Genomic DNA, 11,248 nt, shown 5'->3' with positions numbered 1-11,248 from the left:
AGAACAGGCATTGTCAAACATCGCATAAATACTGGAGACGCTAAACCAATCCGACAAGCTCCGCGTAGGGTTCCACTAGCAAAACGTGAGGATGCTAACAAAATTATTGAAGACATGCACAAAAACGGTGTAATCGAACCTTCAATAAGTCCATGGAGCTCACCTATCGTCTTAGTTAAAAAGAAAGATGGTAGCACCCGTTTCTGCGTAGATTATAGGAAGTTGAATGATGTCACAAAGAAAGACAGTTATCCTCTACCGAGAATCGACGATACATTAGACACCTTGTCTGGAGCGAAATGGTTTTCTACATTAGATCTACAAAGTGGATATTGGCAAGTCGAGATTGATGAACGTGACCGTGAAAAGACCGCTTTCAGTATGGGCGACGGGCTATGGGAATTCTCGGTGATGCCATTTGGGTTATGTTATGCGCCTGCAACGTTCGAGCGACTGATGGAACATGTGTTAAAAGGACTCAACTGGAAGACATGTTTGGTGTATCTTGATGACATTATCATCATGGGAAAAAGTTTTGATGATCATCTGAAAAATCTAGAGGAAGTCTTTCAGCGAATAGCATCAGCCGGATTACGCTTGAATCCCAAAAAGTGTTCATTATGGAAGAAGCAGGTCACATATCTCGGACATAAAGTGTCAACTGAGGGGATTCACACCGAGGAGGGAAAAATAAAAGCAGTTAAAGATTGGCCTCAACCCACCAACATACATGAACTCCGCAGCTTCCTCGGCTTATGCACGTATTACCGCCGTTTTGTACCTGGATTTGCGAACGTGGCTAGAAGTTTACATGATTTAACAAAGAAGAATCGCCCGTTTGTATGGCAGTTGGAACAAGAAAAAGCGTTTGAGCAGCTTAAAGAACTACTTTGTACGGCGCCGATGTTGGCTTATCCAATACCTGGAAAGAAATTCATCCTGGATACAGATGCGAGCGCTTATGGAATTGGAGGTGTCCTGTCTCAGCTCATCGACGGACAAGAAAGAGTAATTGGGTATTACAGCAGAGTGCTCGGGAAACCAGAGAAAAACTACTGTGTGACGCGAAAAGAACTACTAGCTGTGGTGGAATGTGTAAAACATTTCCACAAGTATTTGTATGGACAACGATTCTTGCTGAGGACTGATCATGCAGCATTAAAATGGTTATTACAGTTTAGGAATCCGGAAGGCCAAATTGCACGATGGATCGAAAGATTACAGAATTACGACTTCGAAACGGAACATCGAAAGGGGATTCACCACAAAAATGCGGATGCATTATCACGTCGCCCTTGTCCACTGGAATGTAAACATTGCTCCAAATCAGAAGGAAAAGAAGGTATAATCGACGTGCGATTACTGAATATAGAACCTGAAGATGATTGGACTCCTCACCGCATCAGAATCAATCAGCTGGAGGACCCTGATCTTGCAAAGCTGATAATAGCCAAAGAAAATGGGGTACGACCACCAAAGGAACAAATAAGTAGCGAGAGTCCAACGGCAAAAGCATATTGGGCCCAATGGAACAGCATAAACCTCGTTAATGGATACCTTCATCGTACCTGGGAAAGTGAAGATGGCAAACAGTCTCGTCTGTTGATCATAGTACCGAAGTCCATGATCCCGAAAGTGTTGAAAGAATATCACAATGGACCTAGTGGAGGGCACCTTGGAATTACAAAAACTATAGAGAAGATTAAACAACGGTTCTACTGGATCGGTTGTCGAGATTCCATAGCAGAATGGATAAGTAATTGCGTAGAGTGCATGGCAGCTAAAGGTCCTAAAGCCAAAAGTCGCGGTAGGCTACAACAGTACAACGTGGGATCACCATTTGAACGAGTCGCAATGGATGTTGCAGGTCCGTTCCCAACCAGTACGGCCGGTAACAAATATCTACTGGTTGTCATGGACTATTTCAGTAAATGGCCAGAAGTATATGCCTTACCAAACCAGGAAGCGAAGACCGTAGCCGAAGCGTTTGTAGAAAATTGGATAACAAGGTTCGGAGTGCCCGTCGAATTACACTCAGATCAAGGCAGAAATTTCGAATCTTCCATTTTCCAAGAAGTCTGTACATTATTGGGCATCCACAAGACACGGACAACAGCGTTACACCCACAATCAGATGGGATGGTAGAGAGATTCAACCGAACGCTCGAAGAACATCTGCGGAAAATCGTTGATAAAGACCAACGAAATTGGGACAAGTGCATCCAGATGTTCCTGCTGGCGTATCGTTCAGCGAAGCACGAGACAACTGGTTACACGCCAGCAAAGATTATTTTCGGATCTGATCTGCGACTCCCTGCTGATCTTAAGTTTGGAACGAATCCTTCAGCTGTAAGAAATGATGGAGATTATTGTTCTGCCTTAAAGGAAGAAATGAATGAATTGCATCTAATGGTAAGACAGCATACGCATCTGATGAGCAATAAGATGAAGGACCGGTTCGATCAAGCGGCAAATTCAAAAGGTTTTGAAGAAGGTGATCTGGTCCTGTTGTACAATCCACTTCGAAAGAAAGGCTTGTCCCCGAAACTGCAGACAGCCTGGGAAGGACCCTATATGGTGATGAAACGACTTAATGACGTGGTATACCGCATACAAAGAAATGGAAAAGCACGATGTAAAATGAAAGTAGTACATTTGGAGAGGCTCGCCCCATTTGGTTCAAGAGGATTTGTGCCTAATCGGGACGATTAGGCTTTAGTGGAGGGCAGTGTTACAAAAGTAGTATTAAGTTATATTTGTATTACTATATGCATCCCTGATTATGAACAATAGCTGTAGGTATATGGAATAGCATTTGTCTTGTTGTAGACATCTGGCGCCACGGCTGTCTGCTCGTCGAAACAATAGACATCTGGCGCCGCACTGTCTGCTTGTCTAGGTAAACAATTGCTGAGTCTGGCGCCGCGACTGTCTGCTTGCGTCTGGCGCCGTATAGCCGTATGTTCTGGTAATTTCCAGACGCGATATTCTAGAAGGACACGTCGGCATCAGCGAGAAGTGCGTGGCTATATAAGCCGTGGCAGCGCCAACGTAATCAATCAGTGCTAAGAGTAAACTGCTATAGTGTAGACGAGTTGTGAAATAAAGAGTTGTTGAATTAAATTAAACAGTGTTGATTTTATTTGTCAATCCAGAGATACGAACCTAACAAAGTAAACTAGCAAGAGTAAATTCGTAACAATATGAATGTATGCATGTGTGTAGTAACATAAATATTTTCATTGCGATTTAAGGAATGTTGTTGATGATTGGTAAGTTTTATACAACACTAGCTTTTTACCCGCGGCTTCGCCCGCAGTGGAGCCATTAAATAAGTATGAGAGATAAAAGGTAAGGGTATAATAATAGAAATGAGTCAATATGATAACTAAATTATATTGCTTGGCTGAGATCAACAATTTTTAAAAATTACTACAGACAATGAAGTTTCAACACCTTAAAATATGCGCATTGAAATGCAACAACAAATGTTAAAATATATTTCACCGTAACAAAAATAAATAATTCTGAATCCTAACAATTTAGAAAAATAAAATACAAAGTATTAATCTAGGATATTTTTGTAGACAATGTTATAAGTTTTCATGTCGGGTGCAAATATGTGTAAAATGCGGGCATTAGGTTTACGTGAACAGGCCACATAAAGTTGACCATGAGAGAAGCATAAGTTTCCTAAATTCACTCCTGCTATCTGGAATTTCAGCCCAAATTATGTTGTCAATTTGATTAGGAAGTAGCTTCTGTTTTAGCCAAATTAATATGTGGTAGACCCCGTTTCTGCCATTCATAGAGTACATATGGCACTGGGCATCTCCAAATATTTGTCCCTTTGTTACAACGTTCATTAACTTTTGGACCTTTAATCGAAACACGCGACCAACTATGTCATGTCGATCAGTAGCCTTTTGCCCAGACATAAGCTTTTGAGTTATATCCTGCCACGAAGGATTACAGTTAAAAGTTACGAAGAGATTAGACCTTCCGTAAGTTCGTACATAAGAAAATGCGTTTTGCGTGTACTCATGGAAATAACGGGGACAGTTCATAAAAGTGGACGGCAAAATAACCATTTTGCTAATGTCGTTAGGTCTGATATTATTGCCTGCGCTAATCGCATCTTGTATTACATACATTTACATTTCAGTTCTTAATTTTTCGGGTTTATAGAAATGTAACGAAGACATTCGCTCTCTACTTTAATATACATACATATCTACCAAGAATTGGTGAAAAAGTTAACTTTATGCAGAAGAAGGTTGAAGTCATTCTCTCGAAGCATCATGTAATACGCATAAAAGTCCATGCAAGAAACTTTTTTATTAAGAATTGGTTGTCCCGTTGTTGGATTAACGACTGGAATATTAAAATGATATCCAGATTCTCCTTTACTGAAAATTAATGGGTACTGCAAAGCATCATAGAATCTATGAGTATCGGCTATACGCTTTAGCGTATTGTCATATGCCTGTGGTACTATGTCTTGTGGAGAGCTCGGGTCACCAGTAACCAAAACAGCAACTTCATTGACCATCGGCTCATTATAACGCCTTTGTACGTATGTATTAAAAATTAGTACTGGATTTCTTTAGAGCTGCATACCAGCACAAGAAAATTTACCGCAGGAAATTTTCTTGATCATTTCTTAAGCGTTTTTTTTTATACGAAGTTTTTACATTTCTTGAGAGCTGGATACTAAGCTTGTGCATGACACATTCATGCATTTTATTATTTTTGCCTAAATAAAGCACCACGTTTGTCATAACGAGCATTAGCTTCAATATTTTCCTTTGCTTGTTTTCTTAAAGATTCCCCAACAAATAAATTATTCACTTCTTCGCCTATTGGTAATAGGCTAAAAGGTCTAACTTCTCTACCGATTAGCTTTTCTAAAGATCTTGGTGACTTGATTGACCATACAATTCATTGCCAACTGTACTTTGGTTAACGAATTTCGCCACAACCTCTGACTGATTTCATCGGCGGTCAGCATACTCTTTAACATGCTCATTATACATTCTACCCTGCACTCCTCACACATGTAGCAATTAAATGTAGCTCTCTCTCCCCATATATATTTTTTTTTTGTTTTCACTGAATCCTGATCTTGCAAAGTTACGGTCCTAATCCGCTATAATTCGAGTAGGCATACCAAACAAACACACAGCGGATTTAACGACTTTAATAGAACTTTCAGTGTCAATGTTTATCTTCACCTTATGCCTATACGAGTATGCACCACGGAATGCCTTTCTCTGAAATCGGATTTAATTCAGCCCACAATTTTTTATTGATAGCTTAGCTAATTTGCAGCTGATATGATTTTCGACAAATCAATGAACATACTTTGACATATTTGCGAACAAATAAAATCCATCGACTTTATCCAAGTTTTTTTTTCCAACCTAAATGCATAAAAGCTTCGTGGACGTGATTAATCACTGCGCATCTAAATGCCCTAGGAATTACGAAAAAACATTTAGCTTTACCGTTTTTATGTATCTTTCCTATGTTTTCTCTAAATTTTCTTTCAAATCATTATATTTTTTAACTTAGTTGATAACTTGGCTACCTCAGGATCACGTTATTCAGATACTAGCCAATTATCATTTACCTAAGCGAATTGATCCATATTTTAACTATTTTTTTCCATACTCAAACATTCTTTTTTTTATTAACTTTCCTATTATTTATTGAATCTACCCTACTTAAGAGCCTAACAATAAGTTTTCGAATCTTAAACTACGCACTTAATTTACACCCTACATGGGTGATTATTTTTTTTAAACTGGGCCTAAAATATATTAAATCTGGGCTGGTAAGTCGTTTCTACGTAATCTTGAGCTCCTGTTCACACGCAATAGCGATCTTGCTAGTTGGTTTGGGTGAACCGAAAGTTTCAATGCATACTTCGCGCTTCGTTGCTCTATTTCAGTTCGTACGTCTGGAATTCTTAAGTCGCGTTGGATGTTCTCATTTTGGATATACCACGGTGCTCCGGTGATTGTACGAAGAATTTTTGATTGCGCACGACGAAGAATTTCGATGTTGCTGCTACTCGCGTTGCCCCACAGCTCACACCCATAGGTCCAGATTGGTTTTAAAACAGTGTTGTATATAATGATTTTATACTCCAGACTCAGGGCCGAGCGAGAGTTAATAAGCCAGTGCAAAGAACGTGCCTTTAACTTAAGGTAAGTCCTTTTAGCCTCTATGTGGTTTCGCCAAGTAAGTCGCCTATCCAGATGGACCCCTAGGTAAGTAACATGATTGCTTTGTGGTATTTGTACGTTGTTCAGTGTCAAAGGCGAACAGCTGCTCTTGTTTATGGTAAATGTAACGTGCTTACATTTTTGCTCGTTAACCTTTATCCTCCAGTTTGCGAGCCAGTTGGCCACAGCTACGATATGATTTCCTAGCAGCGCATTTGCATGAATTGGGCACTTGGAGCGGCTGATTATTGCAGTGTCATCGGCAAAAGTAGACATAGTCAAGCGGTCGCTTACTGGGATATCTGAAGTGAATAAAACATATAGCATTAGGCCAAGAACACTACCTTGTGGTACACCAGCTTCAATCGTTTGGGCTTCAGATGTAGTGGTGTTACATCGAACTACAAAATTTCGATCATAAAGGTAGGACTTAACTGTTTTGCGGGAGTAGCGTTTTTATTTTGTACATAAAACCATCTAACCATACTCGATCAAAAGCCTGCGCGACATCAAGAAATATTGCAGAACAATATTCCCCTTTTTCAAAAGCTGTTCGAATTTCAGATGTGATCCTATGTATTTGCTCGATCGTTCCATGCTTTTCCCTGAAGCCAAATTGGTGAGATGGTATTATGTTGTGGGTTTCAAGATGTGGCTTAATGCGGAGCATAAGAAGTCTTTCAAATAATTTCGACATGCACGATAACAAGCTGATGGGCCTATAGGACGATGGCTGCGTTTTGTCCTTTCCAGGCTTAGGTATCATCACTATAGTTGACTTTTTCCATTGTTGAGGAAAGTGAGCTTGTTTTGTGATTGCATTGAAAAACATACAGATACAGATTATAGCACAATTTGGTAGCTCAATAATCATTTTTGGCGTAATTAAGTCGTGCCCAGGAGCTTTTCTTGGATTTAATTTCTCCATAATTATTTTTGATATCTCTTCAGGTACGAATTTCACTGGCTCAGATTCCATCAAATAGGGTACGGTTGGAAGTGTAAAGTCATTAGTTTCTGGGTTTGGCTGGAAGACATTTTTTAGATGAGCAGCGAAAGTTGCTGACTTTTCTGCATCAGTCCGAGCCCATTTGCCATTATTGTCACGTATTGGAATTTCACACTCTATTGGCGCACTTAGAGTTTGATGTGCTTTCCACAATGGGTGCTTTGTACTAGTCGGTGACAGCTTTTGAATATACTGGTACTGCGCACGCTGTTCCTCACTTCTGAGCGCTCTCGTCAGTGCATGTGTGGCCGCTTTCAACAGTTGTTTTGAGGCTGGTGATCTATGAACCTGCCACTCCCTTCGTAGGCGTCGTTTTTGTAATACGAGTATTTCAATTTCCCTATTAGTTAAGCTATGCTTTTTGTTTTGAATGTAACCTTTTTGAGGAGTTGAAATTTTGGCGGCTGTTATAATGGTTGATTCGAATGCTGCGATGGTATTTTCAATATCGACCGGTGTATCTAAATTTGGTTCGAGTTCTATGTGTGTGCTGATGTATTTTTTGTACTTTAACCAGTTTGTAGCTTTTGACGTGAGCATATAAGGTAGCTCTTTATAGTGTGACTGATGCCGCAAAGTGAAGAGAACTGGTGAGTGGTCTGATGAGAGGTCTGCTCTTGTTTCTGCAGTAATAAGGCTGTGAGGAATTTTCCTAGTTACTGCGAAGTCTATTAAATCTGGCAGCTTATTCGGGTCTGTCGGCCAATACGTAGGCTTTCCAGGAGATACGTAGTCCAGTTTGTTTCTTTTACATATAAGGGCGTTATATAATTGCTTGCCTTTAGGATTACATAACCGGGAACCCCAATGAGGGTGTTTCGCGTTATAATCACCTGCAGCAAGAAAGCACTCTCCCAGCGAGCTGAAGAAATCTATAAATTGCTTTTCTCTAATCGGGAAACGTGGGGGACAATAAACGGCGGACAAAGTAATGTCACCTTGCTTTGTCTGCACGCATATTGATGTTGCTTGCAGATAATTTTCAGCAGTTCCAGTTAAATAATGGTGTTTAATGCGACTTCTGATTAAGATACCAGTTCCACCATGCGCCTTTCCATCTGGATGATTCGTACAATAGAAGGTATATCCCGATACATTAAAGTTGTATTTATTGGTTAGGTGAGTTTCTGCAAGAAGCATTATATCTATTTCCTTGTCGTTGAGAAATTTTGCCAGCTCCAGTTTATGGCGAGGTATACCATTTGCATTCCATAAAACAATTTTAAGCGAGCTCATTATTTTGAACTTTGGTTAGCAAGCAGTTGCAGCAATGTGTTTTGATTTCGCATGAGTTCTTGCATTGTGTTCTGCATGAATGCTTCATAACATTCATCATGCTATTTTGCATTGACGCTATCATTGCTTCGATATTCGATTGACTACCAGATTGAACGTGGGGCTGCTGTTCTTGCGGCTCAATAAGACTCGCTGTTGCTGTAGTTATGGGTCTTCCTAGGCCTGATTTTAGGACGTTTGCAAACGATACGCCCGTGACGGTTTTTGATGGAGCTGTCAGAGGATTCATATTGGAGGATACAACGTTCGGTACATTATGATTGCGTTCGGAAACTACACGTTGGTTGATCCGATTTTTTAGCTCCTTGTAGACTGGACATCCTCTGTAGTTTGTTGTGTGGTTTCCACCGCAGTTTCCACACTTTTTTGCATTTTGGTCTTTTTTGTTTGACGTGCAGGTGGCAGAATCATGCAACTCTCCACAAGCTACACATACTGCGCGAAGTGTGCAGTAAGACCTGGTGTGACCATACTCTTGGCAATTGGTGCATTGTACAGGGCCGTTTCTTTTACGCGGTTCCTCCACCGTGATCCTACGATGTAGCAAATATTGTAGTTTGTAAATGGGGTGCACACAATTTTTTTCAAGTTGTTTGTTTTCTGGTTCTAACTCAACTTTGAACATAGGCTGTGGGATTTTCTTTTTATTAAAAATATTTGCAACATTTTTGGGGTTAAAACCGTGATCCTTAAGTGCTTCGTGAATTTCCATGGGTTCTACACTTGGCTCAATACCTTTAATAACAACTTGCAGGCCTCTCGCACTTTTAAGTTGATAAGTGTAGAATTTAATCTTTTTCTCATTTAGGTATTTTGACAATGTACGAAAGTTATGTTCGGAGTATATTTGCACTTTCGTTTCTCGAATGTTTCCCTTCGACAGCGGAACTATATGAAAGTTATTATTGCCGATAAGTTCAGTAAATATTTTAACGAGAGCGCCAGAGTTTTCCTCTCTTACGTATATTGGCGGAGGTTTGGTGACTTTGTAAGACTTTCAGGAGTTTTGTTACTCTCACCGTCAACGGTGTCACTTAAAAGCGCAAATCGATTTGTGCTTAATGGCTCAGATGCATTTCCTCGGCTTATTTTTTGCTTAGCGTTTGTTGAGTTTTGCGGACTAAGCTTACGCTTAAAGGTAATGTACCGATCCATTCACCTTAATGGCTCAGATGCATTTCCTCGGCTTATTTTTTGCTTAGCGTTTGTTGAGTTTTGCGGACTTAGCTTACGCTTAACGGTAATGTACTGATCCATTCCGGTCTGTATAGCCACTTTTTTAGGAGTTTGGGTTTTCTTATCTTGCGCTTTGTTGCCGGAGTCAGAGCATGCACCGGCCTCAACTTGTAGAACATCAGCCATAACGAGCTCTGGCGTTGGAATCGTTGACATTGAACAAGATCGGACTTTCAAATTTGGAGGGGGTTGAAGCGTGGACGATGAGTTTGATTTTGCGCTTTCACTGTCACTCTGAGACCTGATCGAAAAGTATTGTTACAAAAGTAGTATTAAGATGTATTTGTATTGCTATATGCATCCCTTATTATGAACAATAGCTGTAGGTATATGGAATAGCATTTGTCTTGTTGTAGACATCTGGCGCCGCGAAACAATAGACATCTGGCACCGCACTGTCTGCTTGTCTACTTAAACAATTGCTGAGTCTGGCGCCGCGGCTGTCTGCTTGCGTCTGGCGCCGTATAGCATTATGTTCTGGTAATTTCCAGACGCAATATTCTAGAAGGACACGTCGGCATCAGCGAGAAGTGCGTGGCTATATAAGCCGTGGCAACGCCAACGTAATCAATCAGTGCTAAGAGTAAACTGCTATAGTGTAGACGAGTTGTGAAATAAAGAATTGTTGAATTAAATTAAACAGTGTTGATTTTATTTGTCAATCCAGAGATACGAACCTAACAAAGTAAACTAGCAAGCAGTAAATTCGTAACAATTGGTGTCAGAAGTGGGATTGTCAAATAATCCAAATTCAAGATGGTTAAATTCGGAGAATTGAGAATTCAGCAATTAAAAAAGGAACTGGAGGAGCGTAATTTGCCGATAAGCGGGCAAAAGGCGGATCTGCAGGCACGATTACGTGAAGCAATGGAAGCGGATGGAATTAATGTCGACGAATTCGAATTTGATGGCCCAGAAACTTCTACAAAGGTAGAAGAAAAAGTAGAAGAACAACGAACATCATCAAGCGTAGACACGAACATGCTGTTAGTGGCTATTAAGCAAATAGCAGAAAATGCAGTGCAAACAGAAAATCGTCTGGCACAGCAAATAGCAGAAAATGTAGTGCAAACAGTAAATCGTCTTGCACAGCAAATAACGCAAATAGCTGAAAATACATACATCACAGTTAGAGTCTCGCCTTACACAACAGATTACGGAAAATACTACACAACTACAAAAACAAGTGCAAGAGAAATTTTCAAAATTTGAAGACGAATTAAGCACTTTAAAAAATGACGAAGAAAATTTAAAATCAGAAGTTCTTCAATTAAGTAAAAAAATTCAATGTTTCATAAATGGAATTCGTGATGTGGACACCAAACGCGCCAGATATGCATTGCCAAAAAGAACGTTTGCTGAAACAGTTTCGCACGCCCTCACACAGGAAACAGCTTCCCTACTAAGTAAACCAGCACACAAAGTACAAAGGGTTGAAATGGAACAACCGGCGCTGATGGAAGAAATATTGAAGACT

Source organism: Bactrocera dorsalis, chromosome 4 (genome assembly GCF_023373825.1).
Source record: "Bactrocera dorsalis isolate Fly_Bdor chromosome 4, ASM2337382v1, whole genome shotgun sequence".
NCBI classification, from domain to species: Eukaryota; Metazoa; Arthropoda; class Insecta; order Diptera; family Tephritidae; genus Bactrocera; species Bactrocera dorsalis.
Note: the sequence above shows the minus strand (reverse complement) of the source record.